At 45.0% G+C, this 21,247-nt stretch overlaps 13 non-coding genes across 13 annotated transcripts; 11 read left to right on the top strand and 2 right to left on the bottom strand.

Moving 5' to 3' along the window:
* Nucleotides 1-1,523: 1,523 nt before the first annotated feature.
* On the top strand, nucleotides 1,524-1,596 carry trnaa-agc. Its single transcript has one exon. It is a non-coding gene; the product is annotated as a tRNA-Ala (tRNA).
* Nucleotides 1,597-2,297: 701 nt separating this feature from the next.
* trnas-gcu lies at nucleotides 2,298-2,379 on the top strand. The gene has a single exon. It is a non-coding gene; the product is annotated as a tRNA-Ser (tRNA).
* A 2,313-nt stretch (nucleotides 2,380-4,692) lies between these two features.
* Nucleotides 4,693-4,765, top strand: trnaa-agc. Its single transcript has one exon. It is a non-coding gene; the product is annotated as a tRNA-Ala (tRNA).
* A 701-nt stretch (nucleotides 4,766-5,466) lies between these two features.
* trnas-gcu lies at nucleotides 5,467-5,548 on the top strand. The gene has a single exon. It is a non-coding gene; the product is annotated as a tRNA-Ser (tRNA).
* Nucleotides 5,549-8,739: 3,191 nt separating this feature from the next.
* Nucleotides 8,740-8,812, top strand: trnaa-agc. Its single transcript has one exon. It is a non-coding gene; the product is annotated as a tRNA-Ala (tRNA).
* A 543-nt stretch (nucleotides 8,813-9,355) lies between these two features.
* trnaa-agc lies at nucleotides 9,356-9,428 on the bottom strand. The gene has a single exon. It is a non-coding gene; the product is annotated as a tRNA-Ala (tRNA).
* Nucleotides 9,429-9,555: 127 nt separating this feature from the next.
* On the top strand, nucleotides 9,556-9,637 carry trnas-gcu. Its single transcript has one exon. It is a non-coding gene; the product is annotated as a tRNA-Ser (tRNA).
* Nucleotides 9,638-12,828: 3,191 nt separating this feature from the next.
* On the top strand, nucleotides 12,829-12,901 carry trnaa-agc. The gene has a single exon. It is a non-coding gene; the product is annotated as a tRNA-Ala (tRNA).
* A 543-nt stretch (nucleotides 12,902-13,444) lies between these two features.
* On the bottom strand, nucleotides 13,445-13,517 carry trnaa-agc. Its single transcript has one exon. It is a non-coding gene; the product is annotated as a tRNA-Ala (tRNA).
* Nucleotides 13,518-13,644: 127 nt separating this feature from the next.
* Nucleotides 13,645-13,726, top strand: trnas-gcu. Its single transcript has one exon. It is a non-coding gene; the product is annotated as a tRNA-Ser (tRNA).
* A 3,176-nt stretch (nucleotides 13,727-16,902) lies between these two features.
* On the top strand, nucleotides 16,903-16,975 carry trnaa-agc. The gene has a single exon. It is a non-coding gene; the product is annotated as a tRNA-Ala (tRNA).
* Nucleotides 16,976-17,676: 701 nt separating this feature from the next.
* Nucleotides 17,677-17,758, top strand: trnas-gcu. Its single transcript has one exon. It is a non-coding gene; the product is annotated as a tRNA-Ser (tRNA).
* A 3,193-nt stretch (nucleotides 17,759-20,951) lies between these two features.
* On the top strand, nucleotides 20,952-21,024 carry trnaa-agc. Its single transcript has one exon. It is a non-coding gene; the product is annotated as a tRNA-Ala (tRNA).
* The last annotated feature ends 223 nt before the right edge of the window (nucleotides 21,025-21,247 follow it).

Genomic DNA, 21,247 nt, shown 5'->3' with positions numbered 1-21,247 from the left:
TTAACGTTACCTGACTGACACACACATCACTGCTGGCACTGCTGGACAGGGTTGTGTGGCTCGTCCATTGTTTGTAATGCAAATGTCTTCCCACAACACGTTGGAAGAACGGACCTAGTTATGCCGGGGAATTAGCTCAAATTGTAGCGTCGCTCGCTTCGCATGCGAGAGCTAGCGGAGCGATCCCCGCATTCTCCAGGAGACTTTCAACCCTTTTTTTAGGCCCCCAAAATAGAGGTTACTTTGCATAAAAACAATCCCTTCAGTTTCAATCGGGACCTCGCACGGTTGTGCTCGGGCCCTAATAATTCAACTGTTTGCAGAGAAGATGCAACCTTAAAGCCAACAGAAGTGTTTACTCCTCAACACATACATTTCATTTTACATGAACTGTTCTTTGCTCTGTAGGGGAATTAGCTCAAATGGTAGAGCGCTTGCTTCGCATGCGAGAGGTAGCGGGATCGATGCCCGCATTCTCCAGGAGACATTTAACCCTTTCTTCTCTGCCCTTACTCAGCATGCGCTCGTGTAGGTTCTGTGCGATATGACAAAAAATTCATATCCCCAAATTTCTAGTAAATTCAATGAAATATGCCGTTTCCAACTAGAACTTGAGATATTCTCTGCATTGTAAAGAGGTAACTGACAAATACCATAGATAGAGTGAACAACAACACAGCAAGTAAAGTAACTAATGTTAGCTAGGTTGTGGGTTAGCAAACTGACGCTACTTGCTGCTGCAAAGCTAACATGAGAAGACGAGACAGCAGCTCCAGATACTGAGAACTCTCCTGCTGCTACAGCTAACGTCACAACAACAGCATGTCTTGGTGAACTATGAAGTAAGCTGTGTGTCCGCGGGCAGGTCATTTACGTTACCTGACTGACACACACATCACTGCTGGCACTGCTGGATAGGGTTGTCCATTATTTCTAAAGCAAATTTCTTCCCTGCCACACCGGCCCGTGTGGAAGAACGGACGGTGAAGTTAGTTTCAAGTTGGATTTTAGTTTTTACGTTGGACATTTGATAGATGTCGAATTCCAACGTAAAGCTAACGTCACGTTGATGCATATCGCCATTCCCTCACCACAATATTATAAAGTGTGGAATTTGTGACAGAACAATGTAAACGATAGAGCATAATTATAAATGATAGAAGTTTCTCTATCGCCAAATAGATATCGTCATATTGCACAGCCCTACACTTGTGTTATCAGAATTGCAGGAAGTCTACTGAATAGGTGAAAGTAAAAATACTTAAAACTCCATCAAGTGAAAGTCCTGCACCCAAAGCTTTACTCAAGTACAAGTCCACAGGTATTGTCATGAACAAGATTTTCTCTGACCTTATCTACTAAATAGGAATCAGTCAAGTTTTGCGGAGAAACAGTCTAGAAACATTTGAGCTCGTCTGTTTTCTGAGACACAAACTTTCCAGGAGAGCCACGTTCACAGTCTGCAGGAGGGAGAGACTGATGGTCAGAACACAGCTCTCTGGTGGAGCATCCTTCAACGTGAAGGGGGATTAGCTCAAATGGTAGAGCGCTCGCTTAGCATGCGAGAGGTAGCGGGATCGATGCCCGCATTCTCCAGGAGGCTTTTAACCCTTTCTTCTCTGATGAAGATCAGTGACTATTAACTATTCTGGGTACAGAAGCAAAACAGTTTGTCAGAGTGCAGAGTCTTTACACAACTCATTCATTTCTCTGACAATTAATGTGCCCTCCGCTCCAAGTCTCGCCATTGCAGCGGACATACAAAGCCTCTTTAAGACACCCCGTAAAGGGACCTGGCTTTGACTTTAACTGTAAAAGTCTGTTTTGTTACATTCTATGTCACATGACATTTCAATAAAACATCAAATGTTTCATTGATTACAAGTGTACTAAGGAGTATGGTTACACTACTTTCTATAATTTCCCTGTTTTCTGTATTCCACAGAGCTTGAGTGAAGGAAAAGGAATTCACTATGGCATATGAAACAATCCTGGGAGGTGACCGGGAAATTCTCCAGGAAAAGACACAAGACAAAACTGTGAAGAACCACCCACTGGTTGTCTTCAGGCAGTTCTCAGTTGAGGTGGTGCAAAGAGCCTCATTGTGGTCTTGGACTCCAGACGAGACACAAGAACTAAGTGAGCGCTCTACCATTTGAGCTAATTCCCCTGTGTGAGGGGAAGACAACTCACTCGTCCCCTCTGCCTCCCCTCCATACCACGCCGTTCCAAAACTACACAAAACCAACTGTAAGTGGCCTGAATTCGACTTTCACTGCAAAAACAAGCGCGCAGCAGACGAGGTGGCCGAGTGGTTAAGGCGATGGACTGCTAATCCATTGTGCTCTGCACGCGTGGGTTCGAATCCCATCCTCGTCGCAGTATAGTTTACTTTAGTCTGCCATGTCACAAATACAGGTGCTGGTCATAAAATTAGAATATCCTCAAAAAGTTGATTTATTTCAGTAATTCCATTCAAAAAGTGAAACTTGTATAATGTATACATACATTCCACACATACTGATATATTTCAAGTGTTCATTCCTTTTAATTTTGATGATTATAACTGACAACTAATGAAAACCCCCAAATCAGTATCTCGGAAAATTTGAATATTGTGAAAAGGTTCAATATTGAAGACACCTGGTGCCAAACTCTAATCAGCTAATTAACACAAAACACCTGCAAAGGCCTTTAAATGGTCTCTCAGTCTACTTCTACACAATCATGGGGAAGACTGCTGACTTGACAGCGGTCCAAAAGACGACCATTGACACCTTGCACAAGGAGGGCAAGACACAAAAGGTCATCGCTAAAGAGGCTGGCTGTTCACAGAGCTCTGTGTCCAAGCACATTAATAGAGAGGCGAAGGGAAGGCAAAGATGTGGTAGAAAAAAGTGTACCAGCAATAGGGATAACCGCTCCATGGAGAGGATTGTGAAACAAACCCCATTCAAAAATGAGATTCACAAAGAGTGGACTGCAGCTGGAATCAGAGCTTCAAGAACCGCCACGACGTATGCAAGACATGGGTTTCAGCTGTCGCATTCCTTGTGTCAAGCCACTCTTGAACAAGACACAACGTCAGAAGCGTCTCGCCTGGGCCAAAGACAAAAAGGACTGGACTGCTGCTGAGTGGTCCAAAGTTATGTTCTCTGATGAAAGTAAATTTTGCATTTCCTTTGGAAATCAAGGTCCCAGAGTCTGGAGGAAGAGAGGAGAGGCACAGAATCCACATTGCTTGACGTCCAGTGTAAAGTTTCCACAGTCAGTGATGGTTTGGGGTGCCATGTCATCTGCCGGTGTTGGTCCACTGTGTTTTCTGAGGTCCAAGGTCAACGCAGCCGACTACCAGGAAGTTTTAGAGCACTTCATGCTTCCTGCTGCTGACCAACTTTATGGAGATGCAGATTTCATTTTCCAACAGGACTTGGCACCTGCACACAGTGCCAAAGCTACCAGTACCTGGTTTAAGGACCATGGTATCCCTGTTCTTAATTGGCCAGCAAACTCGCCTGACCTTAACCCTATAGAAAATCTATGGGGTATTGTGAAGAGGAAGATGCGATACGCCAGACCCGTGTCACAACTGGCGTGGCACTGTCCTCCTGAGTCCAACGGATGGGCTGGTTCTTTGGCCCATCCCTATTCCAACAGGGTCTTCTGCCACCAGCCCCATGTCCTCACTGGTCCTCTTATGAGCATAGTCAACTATAAACATCACCTGCCTGGTTCTCCATATTAAGTTCAATAAAATTCCACACAGCATTCCACACAGATGGAGCACAAAGTAAGTTGTCGTGGCCGAGTGGTTAAGGCGATGGACTAGAAATCCATTGGGGTCAACACAGTGGACGCTGTAGCACTACTGCTGACTAGCGTTTCGGGGTGTAATTGCAGACTGACGGACACACGGACGCACAAGTATAAATGCCTGTCTACGGGCGTAGTCTACGTGCGTAGACAGGCATTTATACTATACGGCGTAGCTACAGCTAGAACAGCGAAAATCGATCACCTGCCCGATATCAGTCATTTAACGTTACCTGACTGACACACACATCACTGCTGGCACTGCTGGATAGGGTTGTCCATTATTTCTAAAGCAAATTTCTTCCCTGCCACACCGGCCCGTGTGGAAGAACGGACGGTGAAGTTAGTTTCAAGTTGGATTTTAGTTTTACGTTGGACATTTGATAGATGTCGAATTCCAACGTAAAGCTAACGTCACGTTGATGCATATCGCCATTCCCTCACCACAATATTATAAAGTGTGGAATTTGTGACAGAACAATGTAAACGATAGAGCATAATTATAAATGATAGAAGTTTCTCTATCGCCAAACGATAGATATCGTCATATTGCACAGCCCTACACTTGTGTTATCAGAATTGCAGGAAGTCTACTGAATAGGTGAAAGTAAAAATACTTAAAACTCCATCAAGTGAAAGTCCTGCACCCAAAGCTTTACTCAAGTACAAGTCCACAGGTATTGTCATGAACAAGATTTTCTCTGACCTTATCTACTAAATAGGAATCTGTCAAGTTTTGCGGAGAAACAGTCTAGAAACATTTGAGCTCGTCTGTTTTCTGAGACACAAACTTTCCAGGAGAGCCACGTTCACAGTCTGCAGGAGGGAGAGACTGATGGTCAGAACACAGCTCTCTGGTGGAGCATCCTTCAACGTGAAGGGGGATTAGCTCAAATGGTAGAGCGCTCGCTTAGCATGCGAGAGGTAGCGGGATCGATGCCCGCATTCTCCAGGAGGCTTTTAACCCTTTCTTCTCTGATGAAGATCAGTGACTATTAACTATTCTGGGTACAGAAGCAAAACAGTTTGTCAGAGTGCAGAGTCTTTACACAACTCATTCATTTCTCTGACAATTAATGTGCCCTCCGCTCCAAGTCTCGCCATTGCAGCGGACATACAAAGCCTCTTTAAGACACCCCGTAAAGGGACCTGGCTTTGACTTTAACTGTAAAAGTCTGTTTTGTTACATTCTATGTCACATGACATTTCAATAAAACATCAAATGTTTCATTGATTACAAGTGTACTAAGGAGTATGGTTACACTACTTTCTATAATTTCCCTGTTTTCTGTATTCCACAGAGCTTGAGTGAAGGAAAAGGAATTCACTATGGCATATGAAACAATCCTGGGAGGTGACCGGGAAATTCTCCAGGAAAAGACACAAGACAAAACTGTGAAGAACCACCCACTGGTTGTCTTCAGGCAGTTCTCAGTTGAGGTGGTGCAAAGAGCCTCATTGTGGTCTTGGACTCCAGACGAGACACAAGAACTAAGTGAGCGCTCTACCATTTGAGCTAATTCCCCTGTGTGAGGGGAAGACAACTCACTCGTCCCCTCTGCCTCCCCTCCATACCACGCCGTTCCAAAACTACACAAAACCAACTGTAAGTGGCCTGAATTCGACTTTCACTGCAAAAACAAGCGCGCAGCAGACGAGGTGGCCGAGTGGTTAAGGCGATGGACTGCTAATCCATTGTGCTCTGCACGCGTGGGTTCGAATCCCATCCTCGTCGCAGTATAGTTTACTTTAGTCTGCCATGTCACAAATACAGGTGCTGGTCATAAAATTAGAATATCCTCAAAAAGTTGATTTATTTCAGTAATTCCATTCAAAAAGTGAAACTTGTATAATGTATACATACATTCCACACATACTGATATATTTCAAGTGTTCATTCCTTTTAATTTTGATGATTATAACTGACAACTAATGAAAACCCCCAAATCAGTATCTCGGAAAATTTGAATATTGTGAAAAGGTTCAATATTGAAGACACCTGGTGCCACACTCTAATCAGCTAATTAACACAAAACACCTGCAAAGGCCTTTAAATGGTCTCTCAGTCTACTTCTACACAATCATGGGGAAGACTGCTGACTTGACAGCGGTCCAAAAGACGACCATTGACACCTTGCACAAGGAGGGCAAGACACAAAAGGTCATCGCTAAAGAGGCTGGCTGTTCACAGAGCTCTGTGTCCAAGCACATTAATAGAGAGGCGAAGGGAAGGCAAAGATGTGGTAGAAAAAAGTGTACCAGCAATAGGGATAACCGCTCCATGGAGAGGATTGTGAAACAAACCCCATTCAAAAATGAGATTCACAAAGAGTGGACTGCAGCTGGAATCAGAGCTTCAAGAACCGCCACGACGTATGCAAGACATGGGTTTCAGCTGTCGCATTCCTTGTGTCAAGCCACTCTTGAACAAGACACAACGTCAGAAGCGTCTCGCCTGGGCCAAAGACAAAAAGGACTGGACTGCTGCTGAGTGGTCCAAAGTTATGTTCTCTGATGAAAGTAAATTTTGCATTTCCTTTGGAAATCAAGGTCCCAGAGTCTGGAGGAAGAGAGGAGAGGCACAGAATCCACATTGCTTGACGTCCAGTGTAAAGTTTCCACAGTCAGTGATGGTTTGGGGTGCCATGTCATCTGCCGGTGTTGGTCCACTGTGTTTTCTGAGGTCCAAGGTCAACGCAGCCGACTACCAGGAAGTTTTAGAGCACTTCATGCTTCCTGCTGCTGACCAACTTTATGGAGATGCAGATTTCATTTTCCAACAGGACTTGGCACCTGCACACAGTGCCAAAGCTACCAGTACCTGGTTTAAGGACCATGGTATCCCTGTTCTTAATTGGCCAGCAAACTCGCCTGACCTTAACCCTATAGAAAATCTATGGGGTATTGTGAAGAGGAAGATGCGATACGCCAGACCAGTGTCACAACTGGCGTGGCACTGTCCTCCTGAGTCCAACGGATGGGCTGGTTCTTTGGCCCATCCCTATTCCAACAGGGTCTTCTGCCACCAGCCCCATGTCCTCACTGGTCCTCTTATGAGCATAGTCAACTATAAACATCACCTGCCTGGTTCTCCATATTAAGTTCAATAAAATTCCACACAGCATTCCACACAGATGGAGCACAAAGTAAGTTGTCGTGGCCGAGTGGTTAAGGCGATGGACTAGAAATCCATTGGGGTCAACACAGTGGACGCTGTAGCACTACTGCTGACTAGCGTTTCGGGGTGTAATTGCAGACTGACGGACACACGGACGCACAAGTATAAATGCCTGTCTACGGGCGTAGTCTACGTGCGTAGACAGGCATTTATACTATACGGCGTAGCTACAGCTAGAACAGCGAAAATCGATCACCTGCCCGATATCAGTCATTTAACGTTACCTGACTGACACACACATCACTGCTGGCACTGCTGGACAGGGTTGTGTGGCTCGTCCATTGTTTGTAATGCAAATGTCTTCCCCACAACACGTGTGGAAGAACGGACCTAGTTATGCCGGGGAATTAGCTCAAATGGTAGCGTCGCTCGCTTCGCATGCGAGAGCTAGCGGGAGCGATCCCCGCATTCTCCAGGAGACTTTCAACCCTTTTTTTAGGCCCCCAAAATAGAGGTTACTTTGCATAAAAACAATCCCTTCAGTTTCAATCGGGACCTCGCACGGTTTGTGCTCGGGCCCTAATAATTCAACTGTTTGCAGAGAAGATGCAACCTTAAAGCCAACAGAAGTGTTTACTCCTCAACACATACATTTCATTTTACATGAACTGTCTTTGTCTCTGTAGGGGAATTAGCTCAAATGGTAGAGCGCTTGCTTCGCATGCGAGAGGTAGCGGGATCGATGCCCGCATTCTCCAGGAGACATTTAACCCTTTCTTCTCTGCCCTTCTCAGCATGCGCTCGTGTAGGTTCTGTGCGATATGACAAAAAATTCATATCCCCAAATTTCTAGTAAATTCAATGAAATATGCCGTTTCCAACTAGAACTTGAGATATTTCTCTGCATTGTAAAGGTGAGGTAACTTGACAAATACCATAGATAGAGTGAACAACAACACAGCAAGTAAAGTAACTAATGTTAGCTAGGTTGTGGGTTAGCAAACTGACGCTACTTGCTGCTGCAAAGCTAACATGAGAAGACGAGACAGCAGCTCCAGATACTGAGAACTCTCCTGCTGCTACAGCTAACGTCACAACAACAGCATGTCTTGGTGAACTATGAAGTAAGCTGTGTGTCCGCGGGCAGGTCATTTAACGTTACCTGACTGACACACACATCACTGCTGGCACTGCTGGATAGGGTTGTCCATTATTTCTAAAGCAAATTTCTTCCCTGCCACACCGGCCCGTGTGGAAGAACGGACGGTGAAGTTAGTTTCAAGTTGGATTTTAGTTTTACGTTGGACATTTGATAGATGTCGAATTCCAACGTAAAGCTAACGTCACGTTGATGCATATCGCCATTCCCTCACCACAATATTATAAAGTGTGGAATTTGTGACAGAACAATGTAAACGATAGAGCATAATTATAAATGATAGAAGTTTCTCTATCGCCAAACGATAGATATCGTCATATTGCACAGCCCTACACTTGTGTTATCAGAATTGCAGGAAGTCTACTGAATAGGTGAAAGTAAAAATACTTAAAACTCCATCAAGTGAAAGTCCTGCACCCAAAGCTTTACTCAAGTACAAGTCCACAGGTATTGTCATGAACAAGATTTTCTCTGACCTTATCTACTAAATAGGAATCAGTCAAGTTTTGCGGAGAAACAGTCTAGAAACATTTGAGCTCGTCTGTTTTCTGAGACACAAACTTTCCAGGAGAGCCACGTTCACAGTCTGCAGGAGGGAGAGACTGATGGTCAGAACACAGCTCTCTGGTGGAGCATCCTTCAACGTGAAGGGGGATTAGCTCAAATGGTAGAGCGCTCGCTTAGCATGCGAGAGGTAGCGGGATCGATGCCCGCATTCTCCAGGAGGCTTTTAACCCTTTCTTCTCTGATGAAGATCAGTGACTATTAACTATTCTGGGTACAGAAGCAAAACAGTTTGTCAGAGTGCAGAGTCTTTACACAACTCATTCATTTCTCTGACAATTAATGTGCCCTCCGCTCCAAGTCTCGCCATTGCAGCGGACATACAAAGCCTCTTTAAGACACCCCGTAAAGGGACCTGGCTTTGACTTTAACTGTAAAAGTCTGTTTTGTTACATTCTATGTCACATGACATTTCAATAAAACATCAAATGTTTCATTGATTACAAGTGTACTAAGGAGTATGGTTACACTACTTTCTATAATTTCCCTGTTTTCTGTATTCCACAGAGCTTGAGTGAAGGAAAAGGAATTCACTATGGCATATGAAACAATCCTGGGAGGTGACCGGGAAATTCTCCAGGAAAAGACACAAGACAAAACTGTGAAGAACCACCCACTGGTTGTCTTCAGGCAGTTCTCAGTTGAGGTGGTGCAAAGAGCCTCATTGTGGTCTTGGACTCCAGACGAGACACAAGAACTAGTGGAGAATGCGGGCGTCGATCCCGCTACCTCTCGCATGCTAAGCGAGCGCTCTACCATTTGAGCTAATTCCCCTGTGTGAGGGGAAGACAACTCACTCGTCCCCTCTGCCTCCCCTCCATACCACGCCGTTCCAAAACTACACAAAACCAACTGTAAGTGGCCTGAATTCGACTTTCACTGCAAAAACAAGCGCGCAGCAGACGAGGTGGCCGAGTGGTTAAGGCGATGGACTGCTAATCCATTGTGCTCTGCACGCGTGGGTTCGAATCCCATCCTCGTCGCAGTATAGTTTACTTTAGTCTGCCATGTCACAAATACAGGTGCTGGTCATAAAATTAGAATATCCTCAAAAAGTTGATTTATTTCAGTAATTCCATTCAAAAAGTGAAACTTGTATAATGTATACATACATTCCACACATACTGATATATTTCAAGTGTTCATTCCTTTTAATTTTGATGATTATAACTGACAACTAATGAAAACCCCCAAATCAGTATCTCGGAAAATTTGAATATTGTGAAAAGGTTCAATATTGAAGACACCTGGTGCCACACTCTAATCAGCTAATTAACACAAAACACCTGCAAAGGCCTTTAAATGGTCTCTCAGTCTACTTCTACACAATCATGGGGAAGACTGCTGACTTGACAGCGGTCCAAAAGACGACCATTGACACCTTGCACAAGGAGGGCAAGACACAAAAGGTCATCGCTAAAGAGGCTGGCTGTTCACAGAGCTCTGTGTCCAAGCACATTAATAGAGAGGCGAAGGGAAGGCAAAGATGTGGTAGAAAAAAGTGTACCAGCAATAGGGATAACCGCTCCATGGAGAGGATTGTGAAACAAACCCCATTCAAAAATGAGATTCACAAAGAGTGGACTGCAGCTGGAATCAGAGCTTCAAGAACCGCCACGACGTATGCAAGACATGGGTTTCAGCTGTCGCATTCCTTGTGTCAAGCCACTCTTGAACAAGACACAACGTCAGAAGCGTCTCGCCTGGGCCAAAGACAAAAAGGACTGGACTGCTGCTGAGTGGTCCAAAGTTATGTTCTCTGATGAAAGTAAATTTTGCATTTCCTTTGGAAATCAAGGTCCCAGAGTCTGGAGGAAGAGAGGAGAGGCACAGAATCCACATTGCTTGACGTCCAGTGTAAAGTTTCCACAGTCAGTGATGGTTTGGGGTGCCATGTCATCTGCCGGTGTTGGTCCACTGTGTTTTCTGAGGTCCAAGGTCAACGCAGCCGACTACCAGGAAGTTTTAGAGCACTTCATGCTTCCTGCTGCTGACCAACTTTATGGAGATGCAGATTTCATTTTCCAACAGGACTTGGCACCTGCACACAGTGCCAAAGCTACCAGTACCTGGTTTAAGGACCATGGTATCCCTGTTCTTAATTGGCCAGCAAACTCGCCTGACCTTAACCCTATAGAAAATCTATGGGGTATTGTGAAGAGGAAGATGCGATACGCCAGACCCGTGTCACAACTGGCGTGGCACTGTCCTCCTGAGTCCAACGGATGGGCTGGTTCTTTGGCCCATCCCTATTCCAACAGGGTCTTCTGCCACCAGCCCCATGTCCTCACTGGTCCTCTTATGAGCATAGTCAACTATAAACATCACCTGCCTGGTTCTCCATATTAAGTTCAATAAAATTCCACACAGCATTCCACACAGATGGAGCACAAAGTAAGTTGTCGTGGCCGAGTGGTTAAGGCGATGGACTAGAAATCCATTGGGGTCAACACAGTGGACGCTGTAGCACTACTGCTGACTAGCGTTTCGGGGTGTAATTGCAGACTGACGGACACACGGACGCACAAGTATAAATGCCTGTCTACGGGCGTAGTCTACGTGCGTAGACAGGCATTTATACTATACGGCGTAGCTACAGCTAGAACAGCGAAAATCGATCACCTGCCCGATATCAGTCATTTAACGTTACCTGACTGACACACACATCACTGCTGGCACTGCTGGACAGGGTTGTGTGGCTCGTCCATTGTTTGTAATGCAAATGTCTTCCCCACAACACGTGTGGAAGAACGGACCTAGTTATGCCGGGGAATTAGCTCAAATGGTAGCGTCGCTCGCTTCGCATGCGAGAGCTAGCGGGAGCGATCCCCGCATTCTCCAGGAGACTTTCAACCCTTTTTTTAGGCCCCCAAAATAGAGGTTACTTTGCATAAAAACAATCCCTTCAGTTTCAATCGGGACCTCGCACGGTTTGTGCTCGGGCCCTAATAATTCAACTGTTTGCAGAGAAGATGCAACCTTAAAGCCAACAGAAGTGTTTACTCCTCAACACATACATTTCATTTTACATGAACTGTCTTTGTCTCTGTAGGGGAATTAGCTCAAATGGTAGAGCGCTTGCTTCGCATGCGAGAGGTAGCGGGATCGATGCCCGCATTCTCCAGGAGACATTTAACCCTTTCTTCTCTGCCCTTTCTCAGCATGCGCTCGTGTAGGTTCTGTGCGATATGACAAAAAATTCATATCCCCAAATTTCTAGTAAATTCAATGAAATATGCGTTTCCAACTAGAACTTGAGATATTTCTCTGCATTGTAAAGGTGAGGTAACTTGACAAATACCATAGATAGAGTGAACAACAACACAGCAAGTAAAGTAACTAATGTTAGCTAGGTTGTGGGTTAGCAAACTGACGCTACTTGCTGCTGCAAAGCTAACATGAGAAGACGAGACAGCAGCTCCAGATACTGAGAACTCTCCTGCTGCTACAGCTAACGTCACAACAACAGCATGTCTTGGTGAACTATGAAGTAAGCTGTGTGTCCGCGGGCAGGTCATTTAACGTTACCTGACTGACACACACATCACTGCTGGCACTGCTGGATAGGGTTGTCCATTATTTCTAAAGCAAATTTCTTCCCTGCCACACCGGCCCGTGTGGAAGAACGGACGGTGAAGTTAGTTTCAAGTTGGATTTTAGTTTTACGTTGGACATTTGATAGATGTCGAATTCCAACGTAAAGCTAACGTCACGTTGATGCATATCGCCATTCCCTCACCACAATATTATAAAGTGTGGAATTTGTGACAGAACAATGTAAACGATAGAGCATAATTATAAATGATAGAAGTTTCTCTATCGCCAAACGATAGATATCGTCATATTGCACAGCCCTACACTTGTGTTATCAGAATTGCAGGAAGTCTACTGAATAGGTGAAAGTAAAAATACTTAAAACTCCATCAAGTGAAAGTCCTGCACCCAAAGCTTTACTCAAGTACAAGTCCACAGGTATTGTCATGAACAAGATTTTCTCTGACCTTATCTACTAAATAGGAATCAGTCAAGTTTTGCGGAGAAACAGTCTAGAAACATTTGAGCTCGTCTGTTTTCTGAGACACAAACTTTCCAGGAGAGCCACGTTCACAGTCTGCAGGAGGGAGAGACTGATGGTCAGAACACAGCTCTCTGGTGGAGCATCCTTCAACGTGAAGGGGGATTAGCTCAAATGGTAGAGCGCTCGCTTAGCATGCGAGAGGTAGCGGGATCGATGCCCGCATTCTCCAGGAGGCTTTTAACCCTTTCTTCTCTGATGAAGATCAGTGACTATTAACTATTCTGGGTACAGAAGCAAAACAGTTTGTCAGAGTGCAGAGTCTTTACACAACTCATTCATTTCTCTGACAATTAATGTGCCCTCCGCTCCAAGTCTCGCCATTGCAGCGGACATACAAAGCCTCTTTAAGACACCCCGTAAAGGGACCTGGCTTTGACTTTAACTGTAAAAGTCTGTTTTGTTACATTCTATGTCACATGACATTTCAATAAAACATCAAATGTTTCATTGATTACAAGTGTACTAAGGAGTATGGTTACACTACTTTCTATAATTTCCCTGTTTTCTGTATTCCACAGAGCTTGAGTGAAGGAAAAGGAATTCACTATGGCATATGAAACAATCCTGGGAGGTGACCGGGAAATTCTCCAGGAAAAGACACAAGACAAAACTGTGAAGAACCACCCACTGGTTGTCTTCAGGCAGTTCTCAGTTGAGGTGGTGCAAAGAGCCTCATTGTGGTCTTGGACTCCAGACGAGACACAAGAACTAGTGGAGAATGCGGGCGTCGATCCCGCTACCTCTCGCATGCTAAGCGAGCGCTCTACCATTTGAGCTAATTCCCCTGTGTGAGGGGAAGACAACTCACTCGTCCCCTCTGCCTCCCCTCCATACCACGCCGTTCCAAAACTACACAAAACCAACTGTAAGTGGCCTGAATTCGACTTTCACTGCAAAAACAAGCGCGCAGCAGACGAGGTGGCCGAGTGGTTAAGGCGATGGACTGCTAATCCATTGTGCTCTGCACGCGTGGGTTCGAATCCCATCCTCGTCGCAGTATAGTTTACTTTAGTCTGCCATGTCACAAATACAGGTGCTGGTCATAAAATTAGAATATCCTCAAAAAGTTGATTTATTTCAGTAATTCCATTCAAAAAGTGAAACTTGTATAATGTATACATACATTCCACACATACTGATATATTTCAAGTGTTCATTCCTTTTAATTTTGATGATTATAACTGACAACTAATGAAAACCCCCAAATCAGTATCTCGGAAAATTTGAATATTGTGAAAAGGTTCAATATTGAAGACACCTGGTGCCACACTCTAATCAGCTAATTAACACAAAACACCTGCAAAGGCCTTTAAATGGTCTCTCAGTCTACTTCTACACAATCATGGGGAAGACTGCTGACTTGACAGCGGTCCAAAAGACGACCATTGACACCTTGCACAAGGAGGGCAAGACACAAAAGGTCATCGCTAAAGAGGCTGGCTGTTCACAGAGCTCTGTGTCCAAGCACATTAATAGAGAGGCGAAGGGAAGGCAAAGATGTGGTAGAAAAAAGTGTACCAGCAATAGGGATAACCGCTCCATGGAGAGGATTGTGAAACAAACCCCATTCAAAAATGAGATTCACAAAGAGTGGACTGCAGCTGGAATCAGAGCTTCAAGAACCGCCACGACGTATGCAAGACATGGGTTTCAGCTGTCGCATTCCTTGTGTCAAGCCACTCTTGAACAAGACACAACGTCAGAAGCGTCTCGCCTGGGCCAAAGACAAAAAGGACTGGACTGCTGCTGAGTGGTCCAAAGTTATGTTCTCTGATGAAAGTAAATTTTGCATTTCCTTTGGAAATCAAGGTCCCAGAGTCTGGAGGAAGAGAGGAGAGGCACAGAATCCACATTGCTTGACGTCCAGTGTAAAGTTTCCACAGTCAGTGATGGTTTGGGGTGCCATGTCATCTGCCGGTGTTGGTCCACTGTGTTTTCTGAGGTCCAAGGTCAACGCAGCCGACTACCAGGAAGTTTTAGAGCACTTCATGCTTCCTGCTGCTGACCAACTTTATGGAGATGCAGATTTCATTTTCCAACAGGACTTGGCACCTGCACACAGTGCCAAAGCTACCAGTACCTGGTTTAAGGACCATGGTATCCCTGTTCTTAATTGGCCAGCAAACTCGCCTGACCTTAACCCTATAGAAAATCTATGGGGTATTGTGAAGAGGAAGATGCGATACGCCAGACCAGTGTCACAACTGGCGTGGCACTGTCCTCCTGAGTCCAACGGATGGGCTGGTTCTTTGGCCCATCCCTATTCCAACAGGGTCTTCTGCCACCAGCCCCATGTCCTCACTGGTCCTCTTATGAGCATAGTCAACTATAAACATCACCTGCCTGGTTCTCCATATTAAGTTCAATAAAATTCCACACAGCATTCCACACAGATGGAGCACAAAGTAAGTTGTCGTGGCCGAGTGGTTAAGGCGATGGACTAGAAATCCATTGGGGTCAACACAGTGGACGCTGTAGCACTACTGCTGACTAGCGTTTCGGGGTGTAATTGCAGACTGACGGACACACGGACGCACAAGTATAAATGCCTGTCTACGGGCGTAGTCTACGTGCGTAGACAGGCATTTATACTATACGGCGTAGCTACAGCTAGAACAGCGAAAATCGATCACCTGCCCGATATCAGTCATTTAACGTTACCTGACTGACACACACATCACTGCTGGCACTGCTGGACAGGGTTGTGTGGCTCGTCCATTGTTTGTAATGCAAATGTCTTCCCCACAACACGTGTGGAAGAACGGACCTAGTTATGCCGGGGAATTAGCTCAAATGGTAGCGTCGCTCGCTTCGCATGCGAGAGCTAGCGGGAGCGATCCCCGCATTCTCCAGGAGACTTTCAACCCTTTTTTTAGGCCCCCAAAATAGAGGTTACTTTGCATAAAAACAATCCCTTCAGTTTCAATCGGGACCTCGCACGGTTTGTGCTCGGGCCCTAATAATTCAACTGTTTGCAGAGAAGATGCAACCTTAAAGCCAACAGAAGTGTTTACTCCTCAACACATACATTTCATTTTACATGAACTGCTCTTTGTCTCTGTAGGGGAATTAGCTCAAATGGTAGAGCGCTTGCTTCGCATGCGAGAGGTAGCGGGATCGATGCCCGCATTCTCCAGGAGACATTTAACCCTTTCTTCTCTGCCCTTTCTCAGCATGCGCTGCGTGACAAAAAATTCATATCCCCAAATTTCTAGTAAATTCAATGAAATATGACGTTTCCAACTAGAACTTGAGATATTTCTCTGCATTGTAAAGGTGAGGTAACTTGACAAATACCATAGATAGAGTGAACAACAACACAGCAAGTAAAGTAACTAATGTTAGCTAGGTTGTGGGTTAGCAAACTGACGCTACTTGCTGCTGCAAAGCTAACATGAGAAGACGAGACAGCAGCTCCAGATACTGAGAACTCTCCTGCTGCTACAGCTAACGTCACAACAACAGCATGTCTTGGTGAACTATGAAGTAAGCTGTGTGTCCGCGGGCAGGTCATTTAACGTTACCTGACTGACACACACATCACTGCTGGCACTGCTGGATAGGGTTGTCCATTATTTCTAAAGCAAATTTCTTCCCTGCCACACCGGCCCGTGTGGAAGAACGGACGGTGAAGTTAGTTTCAAGTTGGATTTTAGTTTTACGTTGGACATTTGATAGATGTCGAATTCCAACGTAAAGCTAACGTCACGTTGATGCATATCGCCATTCCCTCACCACAATATTATAAAGTGTGGAATTTGTGACAGAACAATGTAAACGATAGAGCATAATTATAAATGATAGAAGTTTCTCTATCGCCAAACGATAGATATCGTCATATTGCACAGCCCTACACTTGTGTTATCAGAATTGCAGGAAGTCTACTGAATAGGTGAAAGTAAAAATACTTAAAACTCCATCAAGTGAAAGTCCTGCACCCAAAGCTTTACTCAAGTACAAGTCCACAGGTATTGTCATGAACAAGATTTTCTCTGACCTTATCTACTAAATAGGAATCAGTCAAGTTTTGCGGAGAAACAGTCTAGAAACATTTGAGCTCGTCTGTTTTCTGAGACACAAACTTTCCAGGAGAGCCACGTTCACAGTCTGCAGGAGGGAGAGACTGATGGTCAGAACACAGCTCTCTGGTGGAGCATCCTTCAACGTGAAGGGGGATTAGCTCAAATGGTAGAGCGCTCGCTTAGCATGCGAGAGGTAGCGGGATCGATGCCCGCATTCTCCAGGAGGCTTTTAACCCTTTCTTCTCTGATGAAGATCAGTGACTATTAACTATTCTGGGTACAGAAGCAAAACAGTTTGTCAGAGTGCAGAGTCTTTACACAACTCATTCATTTCTCTGACAATTAATGTGCCCTCCGCTCCAAGTCTCGCCATTGCAGCGGACATACAAAGCCTCTTTAAGACACCCCGTAAAGGGACCTGGCTTTGACTTTAACTGTAAAAGTCTGTTTTGTTACATTCTATGTCACATGACATTTCAATAAAACATCAAATGTTTCATTGATTACAAGTGTACTAAGGAGTATGGTTACACTACTTTCTATAATTTCCCTGTTTTCTGTATTCCACAGAGCTTGAGTGAAGGAAAAGGAATTCACTATGGCATATGAAACAATCCTGGGAGGTGACCGGGAAATTCTCCAGGAAAAGACACAAGACAAAACTGTGAAGAACCACCCACTGGTTGTCTTCAGGCAGTTCTCAGTTGAGGTGGTGCAAAGAGCCTCATTGTGGTCTTGGACTCCAGACGAGACACAAGAACTAAGTGAGCGCTCTACCATTTGAGCTAATTCCCCTGTGTGAGGGGAAGACAACTCACTCGTCCCCTCTGCCTCCCCTCCATACCACGCCGTTCCAAAACTACACAAAACCAACTGTAAGTGGCCTGAATTCGACTTTCACTGCAAAAACAAGCGCGCAGCAGACGAGGTGGCCGAGTGGTTAAGGCGATGGACTGCTAATCCATTGTGCTCTGCACGCGTGGGTTCGAATCCCATCCTCGTCGCAGTATAGTTTACTTTAGTCTGCCATGTCACAAATACAGGTGCTGGTCATAAAATTAGAATATCCTCAAAAAGTTGATTTATTTCAGTAATTCCATTCAAAAAGTGAAACTTGTATAATGTATACATACATTCCACACATACTGATATATTTCAAGTGTTCATTCCTTTTAATTTTGATGATTATAACTGACAACTAATGAAAACCCCCAAATCAGTATCTCGGAAAATTTGAATATTGTGAAAAGGTTCAATATTGAAGACACCTGGTGCCACACTCTAATCAGCTAATTAACACAAAACACCTGCAAAGGCCTTTAAATGGTCTCTCAGTCTACTTCTACACAATCATGGGGAAGACTGCTGACTTGACAGCGGTCCAAAAGACGACCATTGACACCTTGCACAAGGAGGGCAAGACACAAAAGGTCATCGCTAAAGAGGCTGGCTGTTCACAGAGCTCTGTGTCCAAGCACATTAATAGAGAGGCGAAGGGAAGGCAAAGATGTGGTAGAAAAAAGTGTACCAGCAATAGGGATAACCGCTCCATGGAGAGGATTGTGAAACAAACCCCATTCAAAAATGAGATTCACAAAGAGTGGACTGCAGCTGGAATCAGAGCTTCAAGAACCGCCACGACGTATGCAAGACATGGGTTTCAGCTGTCGCATTCCTTGTGTCAAGCCACTCTTGAACAAGACACAACGTCAGAAGCGTCTCGCCTGGGCCAAAGACAAAAAGGACTGGACTGCTGCTGAGTGGTCCAAAGTTATGTTCTCTGATGAAAGTAAATTTTGCATTTCCTTTGGAAATCAAGGTCCCAGAGTCTGGAGGAAGAGAGGAGAGGCACAGAATCCACATTGCTTGACGTCCAGTGTAAAGTTTCCACAGTCAGTGATGGTTTGGGGTGCCATGTCATCTGCCGGTGTTGGTCCACTGTGTTTTCTGAGGTCCAAGGTCAACGCAGCCGACTACCAGGAAGTTTTAGAGCACTTCATGCTTCCTGCTGCTGACCAACTTTATGGAGATGCAGATTTCATTTTCCAACAGGACTTGGCACCTGCACACAGTGCCAAAGCTACCAGTACCTGGTTTAAGGACCATGGTATCCCTGTTCTTAATTGGCCAGCAAACTCGCCTGACCTTAACCCTATAGAAAATCTATGGGGTATTGTGAAGAGGAAGATGCGATACGCCAGACCAGTGTCACAACTGGCGTGGCACTGTCCTCCTGAGTCCAACGGATGGGCTGGTTCTTTGGCCCATCCCTATTCCAACAGGGTCTTCTGCCACCAGCCCCATGTCCTCACTGGTCCTCTTATGAGCATAGTCAACTATAAACATCACCTGCCTGGTTCTCCATATTAAGTTCAATAAAATTCCACACAGCATTCCACACAGATGGAGCACAAAGTAAGTTGTCGTGGCCGAGTGGTTAAGGCGATGGACTAGAAATCCATTGGGGTCAACACAGTGGACGCTGTAGCACTACTGCTGACTAGCGTTTCGGGGTGTAATTGCAGACTGACGGACACACGGACGCACAAGTATAAATGCCTGTCTACGGGCGTAGTCTACGTGCGTAGACAGGCATTTATACTATACGGCGTAGCTACAGCTAGAACAGCGAAAATCGATCACCTGCCCGATATCAGTCATTTAACGTTACCTGACTGACACACACATCACTGCTGGCACTGCTGGACAGGGTTGTGTGGCTCGTCCATTGTTTGTAATGCAAATGTCTTCCCCACAACACGTGTGGAAGAACGGACCTAGTTATGCCGGGGAATTAGCTCAAATGGTAGCGTCGCTCGCTTCGCATGCGAGAGCTAGCGGGAGCGATCCCCGCATTCTCCAGGAGACTTTCAACCCTTTTTTTAGGCCCCCAAAATAGAGGTTACTTTGCATAAAAACAATCCCTTCAGTTTCAATCGGGACCTCGCACGGTTTGTGCTCGGGCCCTAATAATTCAACTGTTTGCAGAGAAGATGCAACCTTAAAGCCAACAGAAGTGTTTACTCCTCAACACATACATTTCATTTTACATGAACTGCTCTTTGTCTCTGTAGGGGAATTAGCTCAAATGGTAGAGCGCTTGCTTCGCATGCGAGAGGTAGCGGGATCGATGCCCGCATTCTCCAGGAGACATTTAACCCTTTCTTCTCTGCCCTTTCTCAGCATGCGCTCGTGTAGGTTCTGTGCGATATGACAAAAAATTCATATCCCCAAATTTCTAGTAAATTCAATGAAATATGACGTTTCCAACTAGAACTTGAGATATTTCTCTGCATTGTAAAGGTGAGGTAACTTGACAAATACCATAGATAGAGTGAACAACAACACAGCAAGTAAAGTAACTAATGTTAGCTAGGTTGTGGGTTAGCAAACTGACGCTACTTGCTGCTGCAAAGCTAACATGAGAAGACGAGACAGCAGCTCCAGATACTGAGAACTCTCCTGCTGCTACAGCTAACGTCACAACAACAGCATGTCTTGGTGAACTATGAAGTAAGCTGTGTGTCCGCGGGCAGGTCATTTAACGTTACCTGACTGACACACACATCACTGCTGGCACTGCTGGATAGGGTTGTCCATTATTTCTAAAGCAAATTTCTTCCCTGCCACACCGGCCCGTGTGGAAGAACGGACGGTGAAGTTAGTTTCAAGTTGGATTTTAGTTTTACGTTGGACATTTGATAGATGTCGAATTCCAACGTAAAGCTAACGTCACGTTGATGCATATCGCCATTCCCTCACCACAATATTATAAAGTGTGGAATTTGTGACAGAACAATGTAAACGATAGAGCATAATTATAAATGATAGAAGTTTCTCTATCGCCAAACGATAGATATCGTCATATTGCACAGCCCTACACTTGTGTTATCAGAATTGCAGGAAGTCTACTGAATAGGTGAAAGTAAAAATACTTAAAACTCCATCAAGTGAAAGTCCTGCACCCAAAGCTTTACTCAAGTACAAGTCCACAGGTATTGTCATGAACAAGATTTTCTCTGACCTTATCTACTAAATAGGAATCAGTCAAGTTTTGCGGAGAAACAGTCTAGAAACATTTGAGCTCGTCTGTTTTCTGAGACACAAACTTTCCAGGAGAGCCACGTTCACAGTCTGCAGGAGGGAGAGACTGATGGTCAGAACACAGCTCTCTGGTGGAGCATCCTTCAACGTGAAGGGGGATTAGCTCAAATGGTAGAGCGCTCGCTTAGCATGCGAGAGGTAGCGGGATCGATGCCCGCATTCTCCAGGAGGCTTTTAACCCTTTCTTCTCTGATGAAGATCAGTGACTATTAACTATTCTGGGTACAGAAGCAAAACAGTTTGTCAGAGTGCAGAGTCTTTACACAACTCATTCATTTCTCTGACAATTAATGTGCCCTCCGCTCCAAGTCTCGCCATTGCAGCGGACATACAAAGCCTCTTTAAGACACCCCGTAAAGGGACCTGGCTTTGACTTTAACTGTAAAAGT

The sequence above is a fragment of the Micropterus salmoides genome, unplaced genomic scaffold (genome assembly GCF_014851395.1).
Source record: "Micropterus salmoides isolate LMB-PRFRI ecotype aquatic unplaced genomic scaffold, ASM1485139v1 Ms_hic_scaffold_577, whole genome shotgun sequence".
NCBI classification, from domain to species: Eukaryota; Metazoa; Chordata; class Actinopteri; order Centrarchiformes; family Centrarchidae; genus Micropterus; species Micropterus salmoides.
This window is presented reverse-complemented; position numbering and strand designations above follow the sequence as displayed.